At 54.9% G+C, this 19,691-nt stretch overlaps 21 non-coding genes across 21 annotated transcripts; all 21 read right to left on the reverse strand.

Moving 5' to 3' along the window:
- Positions 1-308: 308 nt before the first annotated feature.
- Positions 309-427, reverse strand: LOC126186454 (5S ribosomal RNA). Its single transcript, XR_007537548.1, has one exon. It is a non-coding gene; the product is annotated as a 5S ribosomal RNA (ribosomal RNA).
- Positions 428-1,265: 838 nt separating this feature from the next.
- Positions 1,266-1,384, reverse strand: LOC126186340 (5S ribosomal RNA). Its single transcript, XR_007537438.1, has one exon. It is a non-coding gene; the product is annotated as a 5S ribosomal RNA (ribosomal RNA).
- An 828-nt stretch (positions 1,385-2,212) lies between these two features.
- LOC126186272 (5S ribosomal RNA) lies at positions 2,213-2,331 on the reverse strand. Its single transcript, XR_007537372.1, has one exon. It is a non-coding gene; the product is annotated as a 5S ribosomal RNA (ribosomal RNA).
- An 833-nt stretch (positions 2,332-3,164) lies between these two features.
- LOC126186522 (5S ribosomal RNA) lies at positions 3,165-3,283 on the reverse strand. The gene has a single exon (XR_007537612.1). It is a non-coding gene; the product is annotated as a 5S ribosomal RNA (ribosomal RNA).
- Positions 3,284-4,121: 838 nt separating this feature from the next.
- Positions 4,122-4,240, reverse strand: LOC126185322 (5S ribosomal RNA). Its single transcript, XR_007537082.1, has one exon. It is a non-coding gene; the product is annotated as a 5S ribosomal RNA (ribosomal RNA).
- An 833-nt stretch (positions 4,241-5,073) lies between these two features.
- On the reverse strand, positions 5,074-5,192 carry LOC126186162 (5S ribosomal RNA). The gene has a single exon (XR_007537263.1). It is a non-coding gene; the product is annotated as a 5S ribosomal RNA (ribosomal RNA).
- Positions 5,193-6,020: 828 nt separating this feature from the next.
- LOC126185397 (5S ribosomal RNA) lies at positions 6,021-6,139 on the reverse strand. Its single transcript, XR_007537153.1, has one exon. It is a non-coding gene; the product is annotated as a 5S ribosomal RNA (ribosomal RNA).
- Positions 6,140-6,967: 828 nt separating this feature from the next.
- On the reverse strand, positions 6,968-7,086 carry LOC126185318 (5S ribosomal RNA). Its single transcript, XR_007537078.1, has one exon. It is a non-coding gene; the product is annotated as a 5S ribosomal RNA (ribosomal RNA).
- An 828-nt stretch (positions 7,087-7,914) lies between these two features.
- On the reverse strand, positions 7,915-8,033 carry LOC126186163 (5S ribosomal RNA). Its single transcript, XR_007537264.1, has one exon. It is a non-coding gene; the product is annotated as a 5S ribosomal RNA (ribosomal RNA).
- An 827-nt stretch (positions 8,034-8,860) lies between these two features.
- On the reverse strand, positions 8,861-8,979 carry LOC126186164 (5S ribosomal RNA). Its single transcript, XR_007537265.1, has one exon. It is a non-coding gene; the product is annotated as a 5S ribosomal RNA (ribosomal RNA).
- An 818-nt stretch (positions 8,980-9,797) lies between these two features.
- On the reverse strand, positions 9,798-9,916 carry LOC126186521 (5S ribosomal RNA). The gene has a single exon (XR_007537611.1). It is a non-coding gene; the product is annotated as a 5S ribosomal RNA (ribosomal RNA).
- An 826-nt stretch (positions 9,917-10,742) lies between these two features.
- On the reverse strand, positions 10,743-10,861 carry LOC126186630 (5S ribosomal RNA). Its single transcript, XR_007537694.1, has one exon. It is a non-coding gene; the product is annotated as a 5S ribosomal RNA (ribosomal RNA).
- An 832-nt stretch (positions 10,862-11,693) lies between these two features.
- Positions 11,694-11,812, reverse strand: LOC126186462 (5S ribosomal RNA). The gene has a single exon (XR_007537554.1). It is a non-coding gene; the product is annotated as a 5S ribosomal RNA (ribosomal RNA).
- Positions 11,813-12,644: 832 nt separating this feature from the next.
- On the reverse strand, positions 12,645-12,763 carry LOC126186276 (5S ribosomal RNA). Its single transcript, XR_007537376.1, has one exon. It is a non-coding gene; the product is annotated as a 5S ribosomal RNA (ribosomal RNA).
- An 818-nt stretch (positions 12,764-13,581) lies between these two features.
- Positions 13,582-13,700, reverse strand: LOC126186504 (5S ribosomal RNA). Its single transcript, XR_007537595.1, has one exon. It is a non-coding gene; the product is annotated as a 5S ribosomal RNA (ribosomal RNA).
- An 825-nt stretch (positions 13,701-14,525) lies between these two features.
- Positions 14,526-14,644, reverse strand: LOC126186377 (5S ribosomal RNA). The gene has a single exon (XR_007537473.1). It is a non-coding gene; the product is annotated as a 5S ribosomal RNA (ribosomal RNA).
- Positions 14,645-15,461: 817 nt separating this feature from the next.
- On the reverse strand, positions 15,462-15,580 carry LOC126186398 (5S ribosomal RNA). The gene has a single exon (XR_007537492.1). It is a non-coding gene; the product is annotated as a 5S ribosomal RNA (ribosomal RNA).
- An 834-nt stretch (positions 15,581-16,414) lies between these two features.
- On the reverse strand, positions 16,415-16,533 carry LOC126186285 (5S ribosomal RNA). Its single transcript, XR_007537384.1, has one exon. It is a non-coding gene; the product is annotated as a 5S ribosomal RNA (ribosomal RNA).
- Positions 16,534-17,350: 817 nt separating this feature from the next.
- Positions 17,351-17,469, reverse strand: LOC126186488 (5S ribosomal RNA). The gene has a single exon (XR_007537580.1). It is a non-coding gene; the product is annotated as a 5S ribosomal RNA (ribosomal RNA).
- Positions 17,470-18,286: 817 nt separating this feature from the next.
- Positions 18,287-18,405, reverse strand: LOC126186261 (5S ribosomal RNA). Its single transcript, XR_007537362.1, has one exon. It is a non-coding gene; the product is annotated as a 5S ribosomal RNA (ribosomal RNA).
- Positions 18,406-19,232: 827 nt separating this feature from the next.
- On the reverse strand, positions 19,233-19,351 carry LOC126185257 (5S ribosomal RNA). The gene has a single exon (XR_007537019.1). It is a non-coding gene; the product is annotated as a 5S ribosomal RNA (ribosomal RNA).
- Positions 19,352-19,691: the final 340 nt, after the last annotated feature.

Genomic DNA, 19,691 nt, shown 5'->3' on the forward strand with positions numbered 1-19,691 from the left:
CGTCTGCGGGACGAGACGAGACGACTAAGGAATACATTCGTGGTTACAAATCAAATTTGGAACTCTACACTCCTACACAACAATAGGCGGTGACGTATTTCAGAAATCACCTGCCGATTCGTACTGTTTTGTCGTTTTCAAAGTCTTCTTGGCCATACTTGGTTAGCACATTCTCCCTCAAACTGAGTTAATTACTGCATTTTCGTACCATTACAGTAGTTTAAATGGCTTAAGGAAGCATCTTTGTCACAACAGAAAGGTAGTTTGAAAATTGGGCTGGCGACATAACAAAAAAACAAAAGGAAGGTAGCCAACAGCACCCGGGTTTCCCAGGCGGTCAACCATCCAAGTACTAGCCGGGCCCGATGACGCTTAACTTCGGTGATCGGACGAGAACCGGTGTATTCATCATGGTATGGCCGTTGGCGCTCATCTAATGTAGGAGCACGGCAGACTTCGCGTTCGGCTTTTCTCCCAACACACAAAATGTTAGTTTTCGGCCGCATTTGACGAAAGCGCTTCCTTCCGCAACTGCCAGTTCCTCGAGGACGGCGCGGGGAGGCGCGCCCGGCGTCCCAGCAGAGCGACGGCCGAATTGGCGGGCGCACCGCCGCGTGTGTGAGACGCACTGCTGCTCGTTGCACCCCCTGTCATTCGCTGGCCGCGTGCAGCCTTCGACACTAGCGGAGGACGCTTCTTGTCCCTGGTGTTCAGCGGAGGGCCTGTGCGGGGTGTGGCAGTGTCGTGCTGGAGGGCGCCACTGGTAGCGATGTGGGCTTCCTCGCCTCGCCTCGCCTCGCCTCGCCTAGCCTCACACCAGGTGTCTGCGTAATTTGCAGTGCATTCGCACCATTCCTATCCCTGTCCCTGTCCCCGTCCCGACTTGTCCCGACTTTGCTCGACTGCCGCTCGCTGCCGCTCGGGTCGTGGTCCATATGACAGCGCAAGCACGACAAACGTCTGCGGGACGAGACGAGACGACTAAGGAATACATTCGTGGTTACAAATCAAATTTGGAACTCTACACTCCTACACAACAATAGGCGGTGACGTATTTCAGAAATCACCTGCCGATTCGTACTGTTTTGTCGTTTTCAAAGTCTTCTTGGCCATACTTGGTTAGCACATTCTCCCTCAAACTGAGTTAATTACTGCATTTTCGTACCATTACAGTAGTTTAAAAGGCTTAAGGAAGCATCTTTGTCACAACAGAAAGGTAGTTTGAAAATTGGGCTGGCGACATAACAAAAAAACAAAAGGAAGGTAGCCAACAGTACCCGGGTTTCCCAGGCGGTCACCCATCCAAGTACTAGCCGGGCCCGATGATGCTTAACTTCGGTGATCGGACGAGAACCGGTGTATTCATCATGGTATGGCCGTTGGCGCTCATCTAATGTAGGAGCACGGCAGAATTCGCGTTCGGCTTTTCTCCCAACACACAAAATGTTAGTTTTCGGCCGCATTTGACGAAAGCGCTTCCTTCCGCAACCACCAGTTCCTCGAGGACGGCGCGGGGAGGCGCGCCCCGCGTCCCAGCAGAGCGACGGCCGAATTGGCGGGCGCACCGCCGCGTGTGTGAGACGCACTGCTGCTCGTTGCACCCCCTGTCATTCGCTGGGCGCGTGCAGCCTTCGACACTAGCGGAGGACGCATCTTGTCCCTGGTGTTCAGCGGAGGGCCTGTGCGGGGTGTGGCAGTGTCGTGCTGGAGGGCGCCACTGGTAGCGATGTGGGCTTCCTCGCCTCGCCTCGCCTCGCCTCACACCAGGTGTCTGCGTAGTTTGCAGTGCATTCGCACCATTCCTATCCCTGTCCCTGTCCCCGTCCCGACTTGTCCCGACTTTGCTCGACTGCCGCTCGCTGCCGCTCGGGTCGTGGTCCATATGACAGCGCAAGCACAACAAACGTCTGCGGGACGAGACGAGACGACTAAGGAATACATTCGTGGTTACAAATCAAATTTGGAACTCTACACTCCTACACAACAATAGGCGGTGACGTATTTCAAAAATCACCTGCCGATTCGTACTGTTTTGTCGTTTTCAAAGTCTTCTTGGCCATACTTGGTTAGCACATTCTCCCTCAAACTGAGTTAATTACTGCATTTTCGTACCATTACAGTAGTTTAAAAGGCTTAAGGAAGCATCTTTGTCACAACAGAAAGGTAGTTTGAAAATTGGGCTGGCGACATAACAAAAAAACAAAAGGAAGGGAGCCAACAGCACCCAGGTTTCCCAGGCGGTCACCCATCCAAGTACTAGCCGGGCCCGATGATGCTTAACTTCGGTGATCGGACGAGAACCGGTGTATTCATCATGGTATGGCCGTTGGCGCTCATCTAATGTAGGAGCACGGCAGAATTCGCTTTCGGCTTTTCTCCCAACACACAACATGTTAGTTTTCGGCCGCATTTGACGAAAGCGCTTCCTTCCGCAATCGCCAGTTCCTCGAGGACGGCGCGGGGAGGCGTGCCCTGCGTCCCAGCAGAGCGACGGCCGAATTGGCGGGCGCACCGCCGCGTGTGTGAGACGCAGTGCTGCTCGTTGCACCCCCTGTCATTCGCTGGGCGCGTGCAGCCTTCGACACTAGCGGAGGACGCATCTTGTCCCTGGTGTTCAGCGGAGGGTCTGTGCGGGGTGTGGCAGTGTCGTGCTGGAGGGCGCCACTGGTAGCGATGTGGGCTTCCTCGCCTCGCCTCGCCTCGCCTCACACCAGGTGTCTGCGTAGTTTGCAGTGCATTCGCACCATTCCTATCCGTGTCCCTGTCCCCGTCCCGACTTCTCCCGACTTTGCTCGACTGCCGCTCGCTGCCGCTCGGGTCGTGGTCCATATGACAGCGCAAGCACGACAAACGTCTGCGGGACGAGACGAGACGAGACGACTAAGGAATACATTCGTGGTTACAAATCAAATTTGGAACTCTACACTCCTACACAACAATAGGCGGTGACGTATTTCAGAAATCACCTGCCGATTCGTACTGTTTTGTCGTTTTCAAAGTCTTCTTGGCCATACTTGGTTAGCACATTCTCCCTCAAACTGAGATAGTTACTGCATTTTCGTACCATTACAGTAGTTTAAAAGGCTTAAGGAAGCATCTTTGTCACAACAGAAAGGTAGTTTGAAAATTGGGCTGGCGACATAACAAAAAAACAAAAGGAAGGGAGCCAACAGCACCCGGGTTTCCCAGGCGGTCACCCATCCAAGTACTAGCCGGGCCCGAAGATGCTTAACTTTGGTGATCGGACGAGAACCGGTGTATTCATCATGGTATGGCCGTTGGCGCTCATCTAATGTAGGAGCACGGTAGAATTTGTGTTCGGCTTTTCTCCCAACACACAAAATGTTAGTTTTCTGACGCATTTGACGAAAGTGCTTCCTTCCGCAACCGCCAGTTCCTCGAGGACGGCGCGGGGAGGCGCGCCCGGCGTCCCAGCAGAGCGACGGCCGAATTGGCGGGCGCACCGCCGCGTGTGTGAGACGCACTGCTGCTCGTTGCACCCCCTGTCATTCGCAGGGCGCGTACAGCCTTCGACACTAGCGGAGGACGCATCTTGTCCCTGGTGTTCAGCGGAGGGACTGTGCGGGGTGTGGCAGTGTCGTGCTGGAGGGCGCCACTGGTTGCGATGTGGGCTTCCTCGCCTCGCCTCGCCTCGCCACGCCACGCCTCACACCAGGTGTCTGCGTAGTTTGCAGTGCATTCGCACCATTCCTATCCCTGTCCCTGTCCCCGTCCCGACTTGTCCCGACTTTGCTCGACTGCCGCTCGCTGCCGCTCGTGTCGTGGTCCATATGACAGCGCAAGCACGACAAACGTCTGTGGGACGAGACGAGACGACTAAGGAATACATTCGTGGTTACAAATCAAATTTGGAACTCTACACTCCTACACAACAATAGGCGGTGACGTATTTTAGAAATCACCTGCCGATTCGTACTGTTTTGTCGTTTTCAAAGTCTTCTTGGCCATACTTGGTTAGCACATTCTCCCCAAAACTGAGTTAATTACTGCATTTTCGTACCATTACAGTAGTTTAAAAGGCTTAAGGAAGCATCTTTGTCACAACAGTAAGGTAGTTTGAAAATTGGGCTGGCGACATAACAAAAAAACAAAAGGAAGGTAGCCAACAGCACTCGGGTTTCCCAGGCGGTCACCCATCCAAGTACTAGCCGGGCCCGATGATGCTTAACTTCGGTGATCGGACGAGAACCGGTGTATTCATCATGTTATGGCCGTTGGCGCTCATCTAATGTAGGAGCACGGCAGAATTCGCGTTCGGCTTTTCTCCCAACACACAAAATGTTAGTTTTCGGCTGCATTTGACGAAAGCGCTTCCTTCCGCAACCGCCAGTTCCTCGAGGACGGCGCGGGGAGGCGCGCCCGGCGTCCCAGCAGAGCGACGGCCGAATTGGCGGGCGCGCCGCCGCGTGTGTGAGACGCACTGCTGCTCGTTGCACCCCCTGTCATTCGCTGGGCGCGTACAGCCTTCGACACTAGCGGAGGACGCATCTTGTCCCTGGTGTTCAGCGGAGGGCCTGTGCGGGGTGTGGCAGTGTCGTGCTGGAGGGCGCCACTGGTAGCGATGTGGGCTTCCTCGCCTCGCCTCGCCTCGCCTCGCCTCACACCAGGTGTCTGCGTAGTTTGCAGTGCATTCGCACCATTCCTATCCCTGTCCCTGTCCCCGTCCCGACTTGTCCCGACTTTGCTCGACTGCCGCTCGCTGCCGCTCGGGTCGTGGTCCATATGACAGCGCAAGCACGACAAACGTCTGCGGGACGAGACGAGACGACTAAGGAATACATTCGTGGTTACAAATCAAATTTGGAACTCTACACTCCTACACAACAATAGGCGGTGACGTATTTCAGAAATCACCTGCCGATTCGTACTGTTTTGTCGTTTTCAAAGTCTTCTTGGCCATACTTGGTTAGCACATTCTCCCTCAAACTGAGTTAATTACTGCATTTTCGTACCATTACAGTAGTTTAAAAGGCTTAAGGAAGCATCTTTGTCACAACAGAAAGGTAGTTTGAAAATTGGGCTGGCGACATAACAAAAAAACAAAAGGAAGGGAGCCAACAGCACCCGGGTTTCCCAGGCGGTCACCCATCCAAGTACTAGCCGGGCCCGATGATGCTTAACTTCGGTGATCGGACGAGAACCGGTGTATTCATCATGGTATGGCCGTTGGCGCTCATCTAATGTAGGAGCACGGCAGAATTCGCGTTCGGCTTTTCTCCCAACACACAAAATGTTAGTTTTCGGCCGCATTTGACGAAAGCGCTTCCTTCCGCAACCGCCAGTTCCTCGAGGACGGGGCGGGGAGGCGCGCCCGGCGTCCCAGCAGAGCGACGGCGGAATTGGCGGGTGCACCGCCGCGTGTGTGAGACGCACTGCTGCTCGTTGCACCCCCTGTCATTCGCTGGGCGCGTACAGCCTTCGACACTAGCGGAGGACGCATCTTGTCCCTGGTATTCAGCGGAGGGCCTGTGCGGGGTGTGGCAGTGTCGTGCTGGAGGGCGCCACTGGTAGCGATGTGGGCTTCCTCGCCTCGCCTCGCCACGCCTCACACCAGGTGTCTGCGTAGTTTGCAGTGCATTCGCACCATTCCTATCCCTGTCCCTGTCCCCGTCCCGACTTGTCCCGACTTTGCTCGACTGCCGCTCGCTGCCGCTCGGGTCGAGGTCCATATGACAGCGCAAGCACGACAAACGTCTGCGGGACGAGACGAGACGACTAAGGAATACATTCGTGGTTACAAATCAAATTTGGAACTCTACACTCCTACACAACAATAGGCGGTGACGTATTTCAGAAATCACCTGCCGATTCGTACTGTTTTGTCGTTTTCAAAGTCTTCTTGGCCATACTTGGTTAGCACATTCTCCCTCAAACTGAGTTAATTACTGCATTTTCGTACCATTACAGTAGTTTAAAAGGCTTAAGGAAGCATCTTTGTCACAACAGAAAGGTAGTTTGAAAATTGGGCTGGCGACATAACAAAAAAACAAAAGGAAGGGAGCCAACAGCACCCGGGTTTCCCAGGCGGTCACCCATCCAAGTACTAGCCGGGCCCGATGATTCTTAACTTCGGTGATCGGACGAGAACCGGTGTATTCATCATGCTATGGACGTTGGCGCTCATCTAATGTAGGAGCACGGCAGAATTCGCGTTCGGCTTTTCTCCCAACACACAAAATGTTAGTTTTCGGCCGCATTTGACGAAAGCGCTTCCTTCCGCAACCGCCAGTTCCTCGAGGACGGCGCGGGGAGGCGTGCCCGGCGTTCCAGCAGAGCGACGGCCGAATTGGCGGGCGCACCGCCGCGTGTGTGAGACGCACTGCTGCTCGTTGCACCCCCTGTCATTCGCTGGGCGCGTGCAGCCTTCGACACTAGCGGAGGACGCATCTTGTCCCTGGTGTTCAGCGGAGGGCCTGTGCGGGGTGTGGCAGTGTCGTGCTGGAGGGCGCCACTGGTAGCGATGTGGGCTTCCTCGCCTCGCCTCGCCTCGCCTCACACCAGGGGTCTGCGTAGTTTGCAGTGCATTCGCACCATTCCTATCCCTGTCCCTGTCCCCGTCCCGACTTGTCCCGACTTTGCTCGACTGCCGCTCGCTGCCGCTCGGGTCGTGGTCCATATGACAGCGCAAGCACGACAAACGTCTGCGGGACGAGACGAGACGACTAAGGAATACATTCGTGGTTACAAATCAAATTTGGAACTCTACACTCCTACACAACAATAGGCGGTGACGTATTTCAGAAATCACCTGCCGATTCGTACTGTTTTGTCGTTTTCAAAGTCTTCTTGGCCATACTTGGTTAGCACATTCTCCCTCAAACTGAGTTAATTACTGCATTTTCGTACCATTACAGTAGTTTAAAAGGCTTAAGGAAGCATCTTTGTCACAACAGAAAGGTAGTTTGAAAATTGGGCTGGCGACATAACAAAAAAACAAAAGGAAGGGAGCCAACACCACCCGGGTTTCCCAGGCGGTCACCCATCCAAGTACTAGCCGGGCCCGATGATTCTTAACTTCGGTGATCGGACGAGAACCGGTGTATTCATCATGGTATGGACGTTGGTGCTCATCTAATGTAGGAGCACGGCAGAATTCGCGTTCGGCTTTTCTCCCAACACACAAAATGTTAGTTTTCGGCCGCATTTGACGAAAGCGCTTCCTTCCGCAACCGCCAGTTCCTCCAGGACGGCGCGGGGAGGCGTGCCCGGCGTCCCAGCAGAGCGACGGCCGAATTGGCGGGCGCACCGCCGCGTGTGTGAGACGCACTGCTGCTCGTTGCACCCCCTGTCATTCGCTGGGCGCGTGCAGCCTTCGACACTAGCGGAGGACGCATCTTGTCCCTGGTGTTCAGCGGAGGGCCTGTGCGGGGTGTGGCAGTGTCGTGCTGGAGGGAGACAATGGTAGCGATGTGGGCTTCCTCGCCTCGCCTCGCCTCGCCTCACACCAGGGGTCTGCGTAGTTTGCAGTGCATTCGCACCATTCCTATCCCTGTCCCTGTCCCCGTCCCGACTTGTCCCGACTTTGCTCGACTGCCGCTCGCTGCCGCTCGGGTCGTGGTCCATATGACAGCGCAAGCACGACAAACGTCTGCGGGACGAGACGAGACGACTAAGGAATACATTCGTGGTTACAAATCAAATTTGGAACTCTACACTCCTACACAATAATAGGCGGTGACGTATTTCAGATATCACCTGCCGATTCGTACTGTTTTGTCGTTTTCAAAGTCTTCTTGGCCATACTTGGTTAGCACATTCTCCCTCAAACTGAGTTAATTACTGCATTTTCGTACCATTACAGTAGTTTAAAAGGCTTAAGGAAGCATCTTTGTCACAACAGAAAGGTAGTTTGAAAATTGGGCTGGCGACATAACAAAATAACAAAAGGAAGGGAGCCAACAGCACCCGGGTTTCCCAGGCGGTCACCCATCCAAGTACTAGCCGGGCCCGATGATGCTTAACTTCGGTGATCGGACGAGAACCGGTGTATTCATCATGGTATGGCCGTTGGCGCTCATCTAATGTAGGAGCATGGCAGAATTCGTGTTCGGCTTTTCTCCCAACACACAAAATGTTAGTTTTCGGCCGCATTTGACGAAAGCGCTTCCTTCCGCAACCGCCAGTTCCTCGAGGACGGCGCGGGGAGGCGCGCCCGGCGTCCCAGCAGAGCGACGGCCGAATTGGCGGGCGCACCGCCGCGTGTGTGAGACGCACTGCTGCTCGTTGCACCCCCTGTCATTCGCTGGGCGCGTGCAGCCTTCGACACTAGCGGAGGACGCATCTTGTCCCTGGTGTTCAGCGGAGGGCCTGTGCGGGGTGTGGCAGTGTCGTGCTGGAGGGCGCCACTGGTAGCGATGTGGGCTTCCTCGCCTCGCCTCGCCTCGCCTCACACCAGGTGTCTGCGTAGTTTGCAGTGCATTCGCACCATTCCTATCCCTGTCCCTGTCCCCGTCCCGACTTGTCCCGACTTTGCTCGACTGCCGCTCGCTGCCGCTCGGGTCGTGGTCCATATGACAGCGCAAGCACGACAAACGTCTGCGGGACGAGACGAGACGACTAAGGAATACATTCGTGGTTACAAATCAAATTTGGAACTCTACACTCCTACACAACAATAGGCGGTGACGTATTTCAGAAATCACCTGCCGATTCGTACTGTTTTGTCGTTTTCAAAGTCTTCTTGGCAAACTTGGTTAGCACATTCTCCCTCAAACTGAGTTAATTACTGCATTTTCGTACCATTACAGTAGTTTAAAAGGCTTAAGGAAGCATCTTTGTCACAACAGAAAGGTAGTTTGAAAATTGGGCTGGCGACATAACAAAAAAACAAAAGGAAGGGAGCCAACAGCACCCGGGTTTCCCAGGCGGTCACCCATCCAAGTACTAGCCGGGCCCGATGATGCTTAACTTCGGTGATCGGACGAGAACCGGTGTATTCATCATGGTATGGCCGTTGGCGCTCATCTAATGTAGGAGCACGGCAGAATTCGCGTTCGGCTTTTCTCCCAACACACAAAATGTTAGTTTTCGGCCGCATGTGACGAAAGCGCTTCCTTCCGCAACCGCCAGTTCCACGAGGACGGCGCGGGGAGGCGCGCCCGGCGTCCCAGCAGAGCGACGGCCGAATTGGCGGGCGCACCGCCGCGTGTGTGAGACGCACTGCTGCTCGTTGCACCCCCTGTCATTCGCTGGGCGCGTGCAGCCTTCGACACTAGCGGAGGACGCATCTTTTCCCTGGTGTTCAGCGGGGGGCCTGTGCGGGGTGTGGCAGTGTCGTGCTGGAGGGCGCCACTGGTAGCGATGTGGGCTTCCTCGCCTCGCCTCACACCAGGAGTCTGCGTAGTTTGCAGTGCATTCGCACCATTCCTATCCCTGTCCCTGTCCCCGTCCCGACTTGTCCCGACTTTGCTCGACTGCCGCTCGCTGCCGCTCGGGTCGTGGTCCATATGACAGCGCAAGCACGACAAACGTCTGCGGGACGAGACGAGACGACTAAGGAATACATTCGTGGTTACAAATCAAATTTGGAACTCTACACTCCTACACAACAATAGTCGGTGACGTATTTCAGAAATCACCTGCCGATTCGTACTGTTTTGTCGTTTTCAAAGTCTTCTTGGCAAACTTGGTTAGCACATTCTCCCTCAAACTGAGTTAATTACTGCATTTTCGTACCATTACAGTAGTTTAAAAGGCTTAAGGAAGCATCTTTGTCACAACAGAAAGGTAGTTTGAAAATTGGGCTTGCGACATAACAAATAAAACAAAAGGAAGGGAGCCAACAGCACCCGGGTTTCCCAGGCGGTCACCCATCCAAGTACTAGCCGGGCCCGATGATGCTTAACTTCGGTGATCGGATGAGAACCGGTGTATTCATCATGGTATGGCCGTTGGCGCTCATCTAATGTAGGAGCACGGCAGAATTCGCGTTCGGCTTTTCTCCCAACACACAAAATGTTAGTTTTCGGCCGCATTTGACGAAAGCGCTTCCTTCCGCAACCGCCAGTTCCTCGAGGCAGCGCGGGGAGGCGCGCCCGGCGTCCCAGCAGAGCGACGGCCGAATTGGCGGGCGCACCGCCGCGTGTGTGAGACGCACTGCTGCTCGTTGCACCCCCTGTCATTCGCTGGGCGCGTGCAGCCTTCGACACTAGCGGAGGACGCATCTTGTCCCTGGTGTTCAGCGGAGGGCCTGTGCGGGGTGTGGCAGTGTCGTGCTGGAGGGCGCCACTGGTAGCGATGTGGGCTTCCTCGCCTCGCCTCGCCTCGCCTCACACCAGGTGTCTGCGTAGTTTGCAGTGCATTCGCACCATTCCTATCCCTGTCCCTGTCCCCGTCCCGACATGTCCCGACTTTGCTCGACTGCCGCTCGCTGCCGCTCGGGTCGTGGTCCATATGACAGCGCAAGCACGACAAACGTCTGCGGGACGAGACGAGACGACTAAGGAATACATTCGTGGTTACAAATCAAATTTGGAACTCTACACTCCTACACAACAATAGGCGGTGACGTATTTCAGAAATCACGTGCCGATTCGTACTGTTTTGTCGTTTCCAAAGTCTTCTTGGCAAACTTGGTTAGCACATTCTCCCTCAAACTGAGTTAATTACTGCATTTTCGTACCATTACAGTAGTTTAAAAGGCTTAAGGAAGCATCTTTGTCACAACAGAAAGGTAGTTTGAAAATTGGGCTGGCGACATAACAAAAAAACAAAAGGAAGGGAGCCAACAGCACCCGGGTTTCCCAGGCGGTCACCCATCCAAGTACTAGCCGGCCCCGATGATGCTTAACTTCGGTGATCGGACGAGAACCGGTGTATTCATCATGGTATGGCCGTTGGCGCTCATCTAATGTAGGAGCACGGCAGAATTCGTGTTCGGCTTTTCTCCCAACACACAAAATGTTAGTTTTCGGCCGCATGTGACGAAAGCGCTTCCTTCCGCAACCGCCAGTTCCTCGAGGACGGCGCGGGGAGGCGCGCCCGGCGTCCCAGCAGAGCGACGGCCGAATTGGCGGGCGCACCGCCGCGTGTGTGAGACGCACTGCTGCTCGTTGCACCCCCTGTCATTCGCTGGGCGCGTGCAGCCTTCGACACTAGCGGAGGACGCATCTTGTCCCTGGTGTTCAGCGGAGGGCCTGTGCGGGGTGTGGCAGTGTCGTGCTGGAGGGCGCCACTGGTAGCGATGTGGGCTTCCTCGCCTCGCCTCGCCGCGCCTCGCCTCACATCAGGTGTCTGCGTAGTTTGCAGTGCATTCGCACCATTCCTATCCCTGTCCCTGTCCCCGTCCCGACATGTCCCGACTTTGCTCGACTATCGCTCGCTTCCGCTCGGGTCGTGGTCCATATGACAGCGCAAGCACGACAAACGTCTGCGGGACGAGACGAGACGACTAAGGAATACATTCGTGGTTACAAATCAAATTTGGAACTCTACACTCCTACACAACAATAGGCGGTGACGTATTTCAGAAATCACCTGCCGATTCGTACTGTTTTGTCGTTTCCAAAGTCTTCTTGGCAAACTTGGTTAGCAAATTCTCCCTCAAACTGAGTTAATTACTGCATTTTCGTACCATTACAGTAGTTTAAAAGGCTTAAGGAAGCATCTTTGTCACAACAGAAAGGTAGTTTGAAAATTGGGCTGGCGACATAACAAAAAAACAAAAGGAAGGGAGCCAACAGCACCCGGGTTGCCCAGGCGGTCACCCATCCAAGTACTAGCCGGGCCCGATGATGCTTAACTTCGGTGATCGGACGAGAACCGGTGTATTCATCATGGTATGGCCGTTGGCGCTCATCTAATGTAGGAGCACGGCAGAATTCGCGTTCGGCTTTTCTCCCAACACACAAAATGTTAGTTTTCGGCCGCATGTGACGAAAGCGCTTCCTTCCGCAACCGCCAGTTCCTCGAGGACGGCGCGGGGAGGCGCGCCCGGCGTCCCAGCAGAGCGACGGCCGAATTGGCTGGCGCACCGCCGCGTGTGTGAGACGCACTGCTGCTCGTTGCACCCCCTGTCATTCGCTGGGCGCGTGCAGCCTTCGACACTAGCGGAGGACGCATCTTGTCCCTGGTGTTCAGCGGAGGGCCTGTGCGGGGTGTGGCAGTGTCGTGCTGGAGGGCGCCACTGGTAGCGATGTGGGCTTCCTCGCCTCGCCTCGCCGCGCCTCGCCTCACACCAGGTGTCTGCGTAGTTTGCAGTGCATTCGCACCATTCCTATCCCTGTCCCTGTCCCCGTCCCGACTTGTCCCGACTTTGCTCGACTGCCGCTCGCTGCCGCTCGGGTCGTGGTCCATATGACAGCGCAAGTACGACAAACGTCTGCGGGACGAGACGAGACGACTAAGGAATACATTCGTGGTTACAAATCAAATTTGGAACTCTACACTCCTACACAACTATAGGCGGTGACGTATTTCAGATATCACCTGCCGATTCGTACTGTTTTGTCGTTTTCAAAGTCTTCTTGGCAAACTTGGTTAGCACATTCTCCCTCAAACTGAGTTAATTACTGCATTTTCGTACCATTACAGTAGTTTAAAAGGCTTAAGGAAGCATCTTTGTCACAACAGAGAGGTAGTTTGAAAATTGGGCTGGCGACATAACAAAAAAACAAAAGTAAGGGAGCCAACAGCACCCGGGTTTCCCAGGCGGTCACCCATCCAAGTACTAGCCGGGCCCGATGATGCTTAACTACGGTGATCGGACGAGAACCGGTGTATTCATCATGGTATGGCCGTTGGCGCTCATCTAATGTAGGAGCACGGCAGAATTCGCGTTCGGCTTTTCTCCCAACACACAAAATGTTAGTTTTCGGCCGCATTTGACGAAAGCGCTTCCTTCCGCAACCGCCAGTTCCTCGAGGACGGCGCGGGGAGGCGCGCCCGGCGTCCCAGCAGAGCGACGGCCGAATTGGCGGGCGCACCGCCGCGTGTGTGAGACGCACTGCTGCTCGTTGCACCCCCTGTCATTCGCTGGGCGCGTACAGCCTTCGACACTAGCGGAGGACGCATCTTGTCCCTGGTGTTCAGCGGAGGGCCTGTGCGGGGTGTGGCAGTGTCGTGCTGGAGGGCGCCGCTGGTAGCGATGTGGGCTTCCTCGCCTCGCCTCACACCAGGTGTCTGCGTAGTTTGCAGTGCATTCGCACCATTCCTTTCCCTGTCCCTGGCCCCGTCCCGACTTGTCCCGACTGCCGCTCGACTGCCGCTCGCTGCCGCTCGGGTCGTGGTCCATATGACAGCGCAAGCACGACAAACGTCTGCGGGACGAGACGAGACGACTAAGGAATACATTCGTGGTTACAAATCAAATTTGGAACTCTACACTCCTACACAACAATAGGCGGTGACGTATTTCAGAAATCACCTGCCGATTCGTACTGTTTTGTCGTTTCCAAAGTCTTCTTGGCAAACTTGGTTAGCACATTCTCCCTCAAACTGAGTTAATTACTGCATTTTCGTACCATTACAGTAGTTTAAAAGGCTTAAGGAAGCATCTTTGTCACTACAGAAAGGTAGTTTGAAAATTGGGCTGGCGACATAACAAAAAAACAAAAGGAAGGGAGTCAACAGCACCCTGGTTTCCCAGGCGGTCACCCATCCAAGTACTAGCCGGGCCCGATGATGCTTAACTTCGGTGATCGGACGAGAACCGGTGTATTCATCATGGTATGGCCGTTGGCGCTCATCTAATGTAGGAGCACGGCAGAATTCGCGTTCGGCTTTTCTCCCAACACACAAAATGTTAGTTTTCGGCCGCATTTGACGAAAGCGCTTCCTTCCGCAACCGCCAGTTCCTCGAGGACGGCGCGGGGAGGCGCGCCCGGCGTCCCAGCAGAGCGACGGCCGAATTGGCGGGCGCACCGCCGCGTGTGTGAGACGCACTGCTGCTCGTTGCACCCTGTCATTCGCTGGGCGCGTGCAGCCTTCGACACTAGCGGAGGACGCATCTTGTCCCTGGTGTTCAGCGGAGGGTCTGTGCGGGGTGTGGCAGTGTCGTGCTGGAGGGCGCCACTGGTAGCGATGTGGGCTTCCTCGCCTCGCCTAGCCTCGCCTCACACCAGGTGTCTGCGTAGTTTGCAGTGCATTCGCACCATTCCTATCCCTGTCCCTGTCCCCGTCCCGACTTGTCCCGACTTTGCTCGACTGCCGCTCGCTGCCGCTCGGGTCGTGGTCCATATGACAGCGCAAGCACGACAAACGTCTGCGGGACGAGACGAGACGACTAAGGAATACATTCGTGGTTACAAATCATATTTGGAACTCTACACTCCTACACAACAATAGGCGGTGACGTATTTCAGAAATCACCTGCCGATTCGTACTGTTTTGTCGTTTTCAAAGTCTTCTTGGCAAACTTGGTTAGCACATTGTCCCTCAAACTGAGTTAATTACTGCATTTTCGTACCATTACAGTAGTTTAAAAGGCTTAAGGAAGCATCTTTGTCACAACAGAAAGGTAGTTTGAAAATTGGGCTGGCGACATAACAAAAAAACAAAAGGAAGGGAGCCAACAGCACCGGGGTTTCCCAGGCGGTCACCCATCCAAGTACTAGCCGGGCCCGATGATGCTTAACTTTGGTGATCGGACGAGAACCGGTGTATTCATCATGGTATGGCCGTTGGCGCTCATCTAATGTAGGAGCATGGCAGAATTCGCGTTCGGCTCTTCTCCCAACACACAAAATGTTAGTTTTCGGCCGCATTTGACGAAAGCGCTTCCTTCCGCAACCGCCAGTTCCTCGAGGACGGCGCGGGGAGGCGCGCCCGGCGTCCCAGCAGAGCGACGGCCGAATTGGCGGGCGCACCGCCGCGTGTGTGAGACGCATTGCTGCTCGTTGCACCCCCTGTCATTCGCTGGGCGCGTGCAGCCTTCGACAATAGCGGAGGACGCATCTTGTCCCTGGTGTTCAGCGGAGGGCCTGTGCGGGGTGTGGCAGTGTCGTGCTGGATGGCGCCACTGGTAGCGATGTGGGCGTCCTCGCCTCGCCTCACACCAGGTGTCTGCGTAGTTTGCAGTGCATTCGCACCATTCCTATTCCTGTCCCTGTCCCCGTCCCGACTTGTCCCGACTTTGCTCGACTGCCGCTCGCTGCCGCTCGGGTCGTGGTCCATATGACAGCGCAAGCACGACAAACGTCTGCGGGACGAGACGAGACGACTAAGGAATACATTCGTGGTTACAAATCAAATTTGGAACTCTACACTCCTACACAACAATAGGCGGTGACGTATTTCAGAAATCACCTGCCGATTCGTACTGTTTTGTCGTTTTCAAAGTCTTCTTGGCAAACTTGGTTAGCACATTCTCCCTCAAACTGAGTTAATTACTGCATTTTCGTACCATTACAGTAGTTTAAAAGGCTTAAGGAAGCATCTTTGTCACAACAGAAAGGTAGTTTGAAAATTGGGCTGGCGACATAACAAAAAAACGAAAGGAAGGGAGCCAACAGCACCCGGGTTTCCCAGGCGGTCACCCATCCGAGTACAAGCCGGGCCCGATGATGCTTAACTTCGGTGATCGGACGAGAACCGGTGTATTCATCATGGTATGGCCGTTGGCGCTCATCTAATGTAGGAGCACGGCAGAATTCGCGTTCGGCTTTTCTCCCAACACACAAAATGTTAGTTTTCGGCCGCATTTGACGAAAGCGCTTCCTTCCGCAACCGCCAGTTCCTCGAGGACGGCGCGGGGAGGCGCGCCCGGCGTCCCAGCAGAGCGACGGCCGAATTGGCGGGCGCACCGCCGCGTGTGTGAGACGCACTGCTGCTCGTTGCACCCCCTGTCATTCGCTGGGCGCGTGCAGCCTTCGACACTAGCGGAGGACGCATCTTGTCCCTGGTGTTCAGCGGAGGGCCTGTGCGGGGTGTGGCAGTGTCGTGCTGGAGGGCGCCACTGGTAGCGATGTGGGCTTCCTCGCCTCGCCTCGCCTCGCCTCGCCTCACACCAGGTGTCTGCGTAGTTTGCAGTGCATTCGCACCATTGCTATCCCTGTCCCTGTCCCCGTCCCGACTTGTCCCGACTGCCGCTCGACTGCCGCTCGCTGCCGCTCGGGTCGTGGTCCATGTGACAGCGCAAGCACGACAAACGTCTGCGGGACGAGACGAGACGACTAAGGAATACATTCGTGGTTACAAATCAAATTTGGAACTCTACACTCCTACACAACAATAGGCGGTGACGTATTTCAGAAATCACCTGCCGATTCGTACTGTTTTGTCGTTTTCAAAGTCTTCTTGGCAAACTTGGTTAGCACATTCTCCCTCAAACTGAGTTAATTACTGCATTTTCGTACCATTACAGTAGTTTAAAAGGCTTAAGGAAGCATCTTTGTCACAACAGAAAGGTAGTTTGAAAATTGGGCTGGCGACATAACAAAAAAAACAAAAGGAAGGGAGCCAACAGCACCCGGGTTTCCCAGGCGGTCACCCATCCAAGTACTAGCCGGGCCCGATGATGCTTAACTTCGGTGATCGGACGCGAACCGGTGTATTCATCATGGTATGGCCGTTGGCGCTCATCTAATGTAGGAGCACGGCAGAATTCGGGTTCAGCTTTTCTCCCAACACACAAAATGTTAGTTTTCGGCCGCATTTGACGAAAGCGTTTCCTTCCGCAACCGCCAGTTCCTCGAGGACGGCGCGGGGAGGCGCGCCCGGCGTCCCAGCAGAGCGACGGCCGAATTGGCGGGCGCACCGCCGCGTGTGTGAGACGCACTGCTGCTCGTTGCACCCCCTGTCATTCGCTGGGCGCGTGCAGCCGTCGACACTAGCGGAGGACGCATCTTGTCCCTGGTGTTCAGCGGAGGGACTGTGCGGGGTGTGGCAGTGTCGTGCTGGAGGGCGCCACTGGTAGCGATGTGGGCTTCCTCGCCTCGCCTCACACCAGGTGTCTGCGTAGTTTGCAGTGCATTCGCACCATTCCTATCCCTGTCCCTGTCCCCGTCCCGACTTGTCCCGACTTTGCTCGACTGCCGCTCGCTGCCGCTGGGGTCGTGGTCCATATGACAGCGCAAGCACGACAAACGTCTGCGGGACGAGACGAGACGACTAAGGAATACGTTCGTGGTTACAAATCAAATTTGGAACTCTACACTCCTACACAACTATAGGCGGTGACGTATTTCAGAAATCACCTGCCGATTCGTACTGTTTTGTCGTTTTCAAAGTCTTCTTGGCAAACTTGGTTAGCACATTCTCCTTCAAACTGAGTTAATTACTGCATTTTCGTACCATTACAGTAGTTTAAAAGGCTTAAGGAAGCATCTTTGTCACAACAGAAAGGTAGTTTGAAAATTGGGCTGGCGACATAACAAAAAAACAAAAGGAAGGGGGTCAACAGCACCCTGGTTTCCCAGGCGGTCACCCATCCAAGTACTAGCCGGGCCCGATGATGCTTAACTTCGGTGATCGGACGAGAACCGGTGTATTCATCATGGTATGGCCGTTGGCGCTCATCTAATGTAGGAGCACGGCAGAATTCGCGTTCGGCTTTTCTCCCAACACACAAAATGTTAGTTTTCGGCCGCATTTGACGAAAGCGCTTCCTTCCGCAACCGCCAGTTCCTCGAGGACGGCGCGGGGAGGCGCGCCCGGCGTCCCTGCAGAGCGACGGCCGAATTGGCGGGCGCACCGCCGCGTGTGTGAGACGCACTGCTGCTCGTTGCACCCCCTGTCATTCGCTGGGCGCGTGCAGCCTTCGACACTAGCGGAGGACGCATCTTGTCCCTGGTGTTCAGCGGAGGGCCTGTGCGGGGTGTGGCAGTGTCGTGCTGGAGGGCGCCACTGGTAGCGATGTGGGCTTCCTCGCCTCGCCTCACACCAGGTGTCTGCGTAGTTTGCAGTGCATTCGCACCATTCCTATCCCTGTCCCTGTCCCCGTCCCGACTTGTCCCGACTTTGCTCGACTGCCGCTCGCTGCCGCTCGGGTCGTGGTCCATATGACAGCGCAAGCACGACAAACGTCTGCGGGACGAGACGAGACGACTAAGGAATACATTCGTGGTTACAAATCAAATTTGGAACTCTACACTCCTACACAACAATAGGCGGTGACGTATTTCAGAAATCACCTGCCGATTCGTACTGTTTTGTCGTTTTCAAAGTCTTCTTGGCAAACTTGGTTAGCACATTCTCCCTCAAACTGAGTTAATTACTGCATTTTCGTACCATTACAGTAGTTTAAAAGGCTTAAGGAAGCATCTTTGTCACAACAGAAAGGTAGTTTGAAAATTGGGCTGGCGACATAACAAACAAACAAAAGGAAGGGAGCCAACAGCACCTGGGTTTCCCAGTCGGTCACCCATCCAAGTACTAGCCGGGCCCGATGATGCTTAACTTCGGTGATCGGACGAGAACCGGTGTATTCATCATGGTATGGCCGTTGGCGCTCATCTAATGTAGGAGCACGGCAGAAGTCGCGTTCGGCTTTTCTCCCAACACACAAAATGTTAGTTTTCGGCCACATTTGACGAAAGCGCTTCCTTCCGCAACCGCCAGTTCCTCGAGGACGGCGCGGGGAGGCGCGCCCGGCGTCCCAGCAGAGCGATGGCCGAATTGGCGGGCGCACCGCCGCGTGTGTGAGACGCACTGCTGCTCGTTGCACCCCCTGTCATTCGCTGGGCGCGTGCAGCCTTCGACACTAGCGGAGGACGCATCTTGTCCCTGGTGTTCAGCGGAGGGCCTGTGCTTGGTGTGGCAGTGTCGTGCTGGAGGGCGTCACTGGTAGCGATGTGGGCTTCCTCGCCTCGCCTCGCCTCGCCTCACACCAGGTGTCTGCGTAGTTTGCAGTGCATTCGCACCATTCCTATCCCTGTCCCTGTCCCCGTCCCGACTTGTCCCGACTTTGCTCGACTGCCGCTCGCTGCCGCTCGGGTCGTGGTCCATATGACAGCGCAAGCACGACAAACGTCTGCGGGACGAGACGAGACGACTAAGGAATACATTCGTGGTTACAAATCAAATTTGGAACTCTACACTCCTACACAACAATAGGCGGTGACGTATTTCAGAAATCACCTGCCGATTCGTACTGTTTTGTCGTTTTCAAAGTCTTCTTGGCAAACTTGGTTAGCACATTCTCCCTCAAACTGAGTTAATTACTGCATTTTCGTACCATTACAGTAGTTTAAAAGGCTTAAGGAAGCATCTTTGTCACAACAGAAAGGTAGTTTGAAAATTGGGCTAGCGACATAACAAAAAAACAAAAGGAAGGGAGCCAACAGCACCCGGGTTTCCCAGGCGGTCACCCATCCAAGCACTAGCCGGGCCCGATGATGCTTAACTTCGGTGATCGGACGAGAACTGGTGTATTCATCATGGTATGGCCGTTGGCGCTCATCTAATGTAGGAGCACGGCAGAATTCGCGTTCAGCTTTTCTCCCAACACACAAAATGATAGTTTTCGGCCGCATTTGATGAAAGCGCTTCCTTCCGCAACCGCCAGTTCCTCGAGGACGGCGCGGGCAGGCGCGCCCGGCGTCCCAGCAGAGCGACGGCCGAATTGGCGGGCGCACCGCCGCGTGTGTGAGACGCACTGCTGCTCGTTGCAACCCCTGTCATTCGCTGGGCGCGTGCAGCCTTCGACACTAGCGGAGGACGAATCTTGCCCTGGTGTTCAGCGGAGGGCCTGTGCGGGGTGCGGCAGTGTCGTGCTGGAGGGCGCCACTGGTAGC

This window comes from Schistocerca cancellata, chromosome 4 (genome assembly GCF_023864275.1).
Source record: "Schistocerca cancellata isolate TAMUIC-IGC-003103 chromosome 4, iqSchCanc2.1, whole genome shotgun sequence".
Lineage (NCBI taxonomy): Eukaryota > Metazoa > Arthropoda > Insecta > Orthoptera > Acrididae > Schistocerca > Schistocerca cancellata.